The sequence below is a fragment of the Cygnus olor genome, chromosome Z, assembly GCF_009769625.2.
Source record: "Cygnus olor isolate bCygOlo1 chromosome Z, bCygOlo1.pri.v2, whole genome shotgun sequence".
Classification (NCBI taxonomy): domain Eukaryota; kingdom Metazoa; phylum Chordata; class Aves; order Anseriformes; family Anatidae; genus Cygnus; species Cygnus olor.
The window spans coordinates 77,304,308-77,313,260 of NC_049198.1; positions in this window are offsets into that span (position 1 = coordinate 77,304,308).

Here is an 8,953-nt window from a genome sequence, read left to right on the forward strand (position 1 = left end):
TAGGTTTTGTTTACTCTGCAAAGGGCAAAATCGTTATAAATGTAAAGTGTATAGATATGTACACACACGCTTTACATACACAAATTGATAAAAGAAATATAAAATGGAAAATACTCATGTTTTACGTGTGGACTTATAAAGTAGTTCTAAGGCAACTCAGCCTACTTTTATCATTTCTATCATGCAATTTCATCTTTTTATCTAACTTCTAAGTGCAACTTCATTGCCTTCAGTGGAAAGTTTCCTGTTTTCACCAGTGTAAGTATAGGAGAACAAGGCACAATATGCGTTGAAAACACCATGCAGCACAGTATGAAAAGCCTTGAATTAACTTTTGAAGAATGCAACATAAAGTCACTAAATCATATTTTTGCAAAGCTTTGTGGTTAAATCTTGTTTTATATTTTCATGCGCTATGGAATAGCTAATACAGACATCTTCCTGACACTAGAGTTTGGATTTACTGGAAAAAACAAACGTGGTTGAAAGCTGGGTTCAACTGTAGCTTTTCAAAATAAAAAAGATAAAAAGATAGTTGAAGAATAAACTACGCTAGTTAACAAAATAGACAACAGAAAAGAACCTGGGAGCGGATGGGATGTTGATCTCTTAGTTAACAGGGAAGAACTGCCATGGAAATAAATACATATACCAGGTATTTTAGGGTTGATTCTGCTTCTAGTTGAAATAGTAGTGAAGTTTTAGTAAAATAAGTAATTTTTTTTTTCTGTTTTTAAAAAATCTCTCAGTATTTCCTATTAATAATAGAAATATTTTACAACTTCATTGAACATGCTTATCCCTGACAATGAGAAAAATAAGAAGCAAAAAGACTAATAAAGGCCACACATTTAAATTTGATTGCTTAAATTGCCTAATATGTAATCTCCACCTTTTGCAACATTAAACAATCTTTTTCTAGAAAAGTAAAATACTCGGTTTTGGAGTTTCATTTTACAAAATATTTTTATTATTATTTTATTATTATTTTTTTTTTCCCAAATACAGTGCAGAATAGACTAACTTGCTCATGATTTCTTGAAATTACCCGGGAGTTTTTCACAGTAATTACTGTTTCTGAGCCTTTAAAATCAACACAGTAAAATGCTGATGAGATTACAGTTCATAGAAATAAAGGCTCTAAAGCAAAGGTTATGTATTTTCCGTGGTTAGTGTAGCACGTACAATGTCTAGTTAACTCTAGAAACTGCCCTTACTATTTACAATCTTCTGATTTAACAGCGCATGGTTTTAATGGCTGTTTAGGGGATTTAGTTTCTATACTACAAATGTTATGCACGAAACAGCAATTTTTTACAGGCATTGTTTAATTTGAAGGCAGTCCCTTTCATACGTCATCCAAGAAAGTATCTTGGATATTTAGAGGTTTACTTTATACTTTGCCTAGTAATGTTTTATTTTATTGGTCCCTTATCCTAAGATTGAGTAGGATATTCTTGTACCAAACAAAGTTGTGATGATTTTCATACAGCACGTTCCAGAAACAAAAGTGATCTCTGCTGGTCTTTTTCTGTCTCCCAAAATGAAGAGATGCCTTCTCTACCTCTAGAGGTTGGAGTTCCCTGTCAGTTTTACTGGTCACATGCCAAGTGGTCTAGCTTAAAAAAATAAATAAATCAGGGGATGCTTAAATGGGCTTCAGATACTATTTTCTGGCCTAACCTTAGTCTGTCCATTGCCGATAAATCATTATTTTGACATATGGGGAATATCCACTACAGAAATAGTATAACTGTATATTGACATATGATTCCTTTCTTTCTCCCATTACTGTCTTTTATGATGTGCATGTGAATTGTGGATGTGGAATCTGTTTACTCAAAAAGATTCATATGGTCAAGTTTTCTCTCTGTTTACTTGCTTAAATAAATGTTTTCAATTTAACACAACAATTTGTAATGAATACTGTGAAACAAAGTTAAAAGAATGAGTTCTTGAAATAGAAATCATAATAAAAATGCTTTTCTCCCCTCCAAAATATTTATTTTAACATGTGGTCACATTTTCCGACATTTTCACATTAATTGAAATCTTATTGTTCTAGGAGAATAAACCTTCTTCCCTTCCTTTAGTTTCCCAGCTCTTACAGAAATTAAAGAGTACACACGGGGGCATAATTTGTGGTTTTAAAGTAAGTATAATTGTGTAAATTCATAATAAAAAGCACTATGCCAAGGCAGTACTCTCATACAGACCATTTTGTAATTTACCTTTCCACTTAAATGAAAGGAAACAGTTTCTTCTGATAATCTTCTGGTGACTGAGCTTTATAGAATGTTCTAAATATTCTAAATTTCATTCCTCTTATTACCAAGTAATCTTATATTGATGTTCAGAAGGAGTTTCTAAGGCTCTGGAATGTCAGCTGAAGCTTCAGATACTGGGAACTGTCTGGAGACAAACAAAGCCTTCCTATTTATTTGGAAATTACCAGGATAATTCTTGTATTTTAAAGGAGGCAGTTTAAGGGGGGAAAGGGTACAACACCAGTGCTGTGGCTCTTGGTGTTCCCGTATGTAATCTTGTATGCTTTTTGCATTCAGATTCATATAAACAATTTGAAAGAAACAGACTATAAATATCCAGTCACTTTCAAGAAACTTTTCTTGGCAACAGAAGCTAAAATCAAGCACCATATCAAATAAAATGCGAAGCATGCTACGAAGCTTATCTGCTTTCTCTTGAAGAAAGCTTTGTGAGCATAGCCACGAGCCTGGAGCCGAGTCACCCAGTGCTGCGGCAAGGAGAACCACTCAAAAGACTTAAAATCATTTTTAATCATTTTCTCTATTAAAACTCACCAGTGCCCTTCTTCTGCTTCTCCAGGAAGTTGTACCCGTCAGCACCTGCTGAGGGCTTTGTTGATCAAACCGGCAGGTAAAAAAAAATAAAATAAAAAAAATTCCCGTAGAATAAAGCCAGACCAGCTGGCTTTGAAGAGAAACCCCCCAGTTTGGGTTGTGTTTGCCTCACTCACCCTCTCCTCGTCAGCCCTGGGCTTTTTCTCCTTTGGTTGTTGACCTGTAGGCTGTGTGATGCGGGCGCACAAGTGTCTGGCAGGCTAAGGTGCACCTGTCTCTGTCACTCCAGAGTAAATTTAGCTGTAAAAGGTATCACTGACAGGCAGACCTTTGTCAGCGCTGGCAAACGAACACAGCACTGCTGTCCCCCTTCAAAGTCCGCTGCGAGTTCAAGTGGAAAATATCAAATCGGTCGTGTTAACCAGGAATTGCTTCTTCGAGAAGAAAAAAAGGCCAAATTGCTTTCACATGGCACAAAACTTTCCTCCTTTACATAGATATTAAAATTACATTCCAAGAATAATCTCTGAACAAGACTAGGTTTTGTTCTATTAATTGTGGCTGGAAGGAAACTTTTTTAATGGAAATACAGCACACACATATTTCAATTCAGGTTATTAAACTGTGTTAAGTATTAAAGTTGATTGCCTTTCTTTTCACTAACTCATTGTGCTTTTTTATCCAAAGAAACATTAGAAGACTAAAACCTCTCAAATAGGAGGTATTAATCTCATTCCCAAAATTAGAAAGCATGCAGTGTTGAGAGACTGGATGTCAAAATTACATGTTCGTAGCACTTATGCAGTGGGTATCTAGGAACCAACCACTTTTAAAAATGGGAGCTAAAGTAAATGGGAGAGTCTTCTGAGAATGAAGACGTCTCAGCTTCATGTTGTTGTCCTTAATGGATTAAGGTAAGGGTATTTATCATTTATATCTGCCCCTCCCCCCCTTTTTTTTTTTTTTTTTTGTTCCTGGAAGTGGCTTCTGGTGATAGAAATAGAAAGATGTAAGCCTTATCACAGAGTTTCAGAAAAAGAGTTGTCAATATAGGCTTTCAAAGATCGGTAGTAGCATACCTAGGTACTCCATTTTCTGCTTGAAAACCATGTCATAAACTCAGACAACTTTAGTGAAAAATTTGAGAAGTGTTTACTACAATATGCTGTTTAAAAGTAGCAAAATGTTCCGTCTAAAAACGTGATGAGAAAAAATGTGGGTCAGGAGCTCTTTGTAAAATAAACAAGGTTCCTATTTACTTACTTGTATAAACAACCACTCTCCAAGCTGTATGTCTCTGCAGGGGCACCCTTTCAGATAAAAACATGGACCTGATTGGCATCATCCTGTATCCATGGAAACGTTTTAAGTACCTCTGTCTCAATATGTACTTCTCTTATTCAGGGTTTAAAAGCTGAGTGCTGAATAAGTAAGTGTTTTTATTTAATAATTATACAGGAGGTACTTTGTGGAAGGTTGGTGAGGGGAACAGGTTCTTGGGTTTTGTATCCGTCATAATAAAGCTCTTCTGTTTTCATCATATTTGATAAAATCATGTGTTTCATTTCAAGCCTCCCGTCAGCTCTCATTCTTAGATTAAAAACAATGTTCACAAAGTCCTAATGAAAGAGAATTCTGAAATTTTTGATGATCCATTAATGTTTGAAAAACAATGATCATAGCTCATATTACCTTCAGACTTAGGCACTGCTGTAATTGCATTAAACTAGACTTTTTATCTCTTCGAAAGAAAAATAGTAGAAAAAAATAAGAAAATAGTCTGTATTTTCATTTGAAAACAGCTATACCTACCTATATAGCTGTTTAGTAGTTCACAGAAATTAAGAGCTTAACAATCAGCTTGAAATCTTACCAAAAGACTGAAAATAAAGGAGGTGCGTTATTGTAGAAATAAGTCAAACAGAAAATAATAGTTTTCCTGTTTAGATATGTCTGTCTTACAACTTATTTAAAATAACAAGCCAAAGAACTAATAGAAATAAGTTTTTATTATTATTATTATTTTATTTATTTTTTTTCCTGTCTCCTATTTCCATGCAAAGAAAGAAGCATAGGGATGAACTACATTTATTTTCAAAACTATTGTTCTGAAGAAAATCCACTGCAAATCAGGTGTAGTTATTGCAAAGTTGGTTTGGCTCAATTTCAAAACTTTTGGAGTTCCACCTATTAGCTGGAACAACTAATGCATGCTTCTAATGTAGTTTAAATTAAAGGGTGTGCATATGATTACTATTGGTTATCTTCAGTTAAAATTCTAAATGCATTTTTTTCAAACCCTGTCTTAATTTTATTGATGGAAAACATTTTATCCACCTGGGCCAGGTTAAAACACTAAAATGTCTTGCTAATTACGAATGCTATCAGAAAAACACATTTCTGTCTAGAAAGATCCAGTAGTTCTCATCGAAACCCAACTGCTTTAGAGTCTTGGTTTGCTAAGTTTGTATCTCTGCATATTATTTTCATTTACTCCTGTTACCGTTTTGATTTGCCACCTCATCTTGACAACCCAGTACCTGCTGAGTGCAGATGGCACAAATGATCTCTCCACTGATGAGGCTGGAACAGCCTTTGTAGAAACTCTGTGTAAAACTTCACCACCTAATGAAAATTGTTACCTTTCCACATGCTAGATTCTCCATATAAGTCTTACACATTTATTTGTTTGTACGTGTTTACAAATAAGTAAAGATTTTAGGTTTTGTGATTTCAGTGTGGGTCAGTTAAACGTGCTTGACTTTCTCTGAAAGCTTCAGTGGGTAATCTGTCTGTGGGATGGCCCACTTGTCCTGCAGATTGCCATATGAGACCTAGGATTGTGTTTGCTCTCAAGAACTTGTACTCTGAGCCAACTAAGCATATCAGAGAGGTGAAACTTTCAGCCTCCAGGGAAGGATGCAGGACACATGACAATTTTGTACATTTCCCTTCTATCATGTGCCTGTCCTTGCTTACAAGGTCAGGGTTGCTGGGGTACTAGCTGGGAAAGTAGAAACAGAGACTAGTCTCAGCTCAGCCCTCTGTGAATTCAGTCTGACGTGGACAAGGAAGCTCTGATCTTGCTCATCATCATAAGCAAATCAAATCTCAGTTATGTACTTGAAGGACTGCGGGGTTGACTGCAAAATACAGTGAAGGCTGGACTTGACACTGCCACACTGAAATTGTGGAAGCATGATTTGTCTTGTTGCCACTATCAAATGGGCAAAAATCTGAATTTCCCTAGCCACAGATCATGGGGAAAGAAAGGGATGAGAAAAAATGCTAGTGTTAGCGCTTGGGCACATAAATCTTCATCTAAGTAATATGTTCTCAGCTTTACGATTTTTAGCTTTTTAATCCAAGATGTCTTTTTTTTTTTTTTCTTCTTTTTTTTTTCCTCCCTAGCATTTGTTAAAGAATCACTTCCAAAATGCTAGAAAGTCAGCCTGAGCATATTGCAGATAAAATCTGTCTCCCTTCTCCATCACGTAAAATAGAGATACAACATTTGGCCTATATTCAGTTTTTCAGGTGCTAAAAAGCTATGACAAAACTGCACAGATCGTATGATAATGGGCATATTATACAACTGTGGATCATCATCATATGCCCAACTTATTATTACTACTTTAGTTTGCTACAGACCACTTTTATAGCACCATCAACTTACATGGTACTTCAGAAGCATAAAGACTCATTGCATACTCATTGTATTTATAGATCAAATATAACAATACAAATAAGCAGGGAAGAAAACAGAAAGATGTTGAGGTGTATGGCAAAGATGTAGGGAGTGTAGCTGTGGAAAGAAAAGAGGGTTGAGTTGTTTGAAGGACTTTAAAGATGATCAGCAGGCTAAAATGTAGACAAGGAATTCTCCAAGGAGACTTCCTATATTTTTGGAGACATCAGGCCCCAAATTCTGAACCTTCCAAGCTTGAAACATACACAAGTGAAAAGGACTGAGTAATAAAACTGGGTAACTAAAAAGTAGCTGCCTATGAGGAGCTTGTACACAGTTATGTTGGCTCAAATTTGGGCTCTAAAAGAGGAGTGAGAAAGTTGAAAATATAGAAACTGCTTCCACTGATAGGAGCAGGCAGTTGCCAGCAGGGAAAGACAGTAGCAATATGATAGAATGTTAAATCCCCAGTTCATAAGTGCTGATATATATGTGTAACTTTAAGCCAAGCAGCAAACATTTGTATGTGAAATTGCATGTGGCCTTCCGTCTTTTCATTATGCATAGTCTGATAGAAGAAAGAATGTAAACACACATTTGGAAAGCAAGAAAGGCAATGTTATGTAGGTTTTCCTAATACAAAAGAGGAACTGGGATTTTGCTCCTGAAGAGCAAGTAAATCAAGAGTCATCTATACAGTATAGGTGTGGTTTGAAAAAAAGTAACTTCAGCAGCATTCTGAACAGTTTTGAGGGGTGGCATAGGGCAGGGTTAAGGTAAATAAAATGAGATGTCTTTCCACTCAAGTGTGGATGTTAACAGTGCTTGGGAGCCAAATTTCACATTAGAAGAAAATTATTTAGGGAACTAGTTGCAAGTGAAAAGGTTATGAAGTTCAGAAACATGTAGGTCCATAAGTTAAGAACAAGAATGGAGTAATTAATAAAGACTGAGATAGGAAGTAGGGAAGGAGTAAGAATGAAGAGAGGGTGGTTAAGTTGGAAATTTCAGTCGTTAGCAGTGGCTGTCTGTAGCCAGAGTGATACGCTAGGAATATTGCAGAAATGGAGTCAGATTTGGCAAAAATACAGCTGAAGGCAGGGAAAAAGGTAATATCTCTGAGAGTGGGGAAAAGATAAGACTTTGGGGTATGTCTCTACGTTTCTCTTTTATGTGTTGTAAAATGAAAGCACCTTTTTCAAAAGGAAAATTCAAACCACTGATGGGGAAGGTGGAAGAGAAAGGAGACTCTGATCTTATATGATTTACCAGCTCTACTGAAACACTGTGCCTGAAAGAGCTGTATGCAGACCTATACAAGTGCATCAGATTCTCCAACTTATAAATATTCTGTAAAAGATTTAAAAGAAAGTGTGTGGTGAGATGTTGCTAATGTAGGCAGAGGAAGTAATTTCTGACACATGCAAGAACATCGAGTAGCCAGTGTGCTTGTGTAATGTAATACGTAAAGCACAAAGGCATGGGGTGATGAGATGACATGGTAGGGCCCAAGCTTGACATTTCATGCACAGAAGCCTCTCTGCAGCCCAGTGGCATGTGTAGCACTGCCTCTGCCACATCAGGTTCACACACAAGTATTAGATGACAAGCTGATTAAATAAGAAGGCCCGTTCCAAGAAGCACAAATAAGTAACTTCATAACAAAGTCTCTGTCTTAATGGATTTAGTCTGAGTTAAAGAACAAAAAACCAACCAACCAACAACAGAGAAATAAGCAACGAAAGTCATTCTGGGATATATGTGAATAAATCTATGCCATTGTGCTGGGGAAATGAAAGCAGTGTGAACAGTTGCAGCCTGTGCGAACTCAGGTACGTATATGCCATTAATTTAAATACACTCCAGGATTCTGTCAACAGAGAGAAGAGAGGATAACTTACCCAGGAATGTTTACTGCAGAACAGTAACACTGATTATAAGTTATTTTAAAGTAATAAATTAACGGTGACCCTCTCTGCCAAAGTATGATTTATTACAAACTGATCTGCTATTTTGTATAACTGTTTTACATGCTAATTGCTGGTATAGTTGCCCAAGAATTAAAACATAAATATGATAGGGAGTGATTCATAGATGGTGTCTAAAAGCAAAACCAAAAACCTCAAAATGTTACAAGCTTTTAGAACTAAAACATTTTAGTGCGAATCAGCAATATGGTGTATTGTCAAATTAATTATTTGAAAAGGAATATTTAGAATAAACATTGGAAAGGATCAACAGGATAAAGGGTTTTGCTAAACATTCCTTATTTCATGTAAAATTATTTAACTCTTTTTCTTGCAAGCCATTTTTCATATTTTTCTATTGTCACCAAACTCCTGCAAGATCCAGTTTTATAAATACATTGTGTTCAATAGGTAGGAGGTTTGTTTTACATCTGTCATGATGTCGACAAAAGATGCTTACTAATAAATGAGTAAAT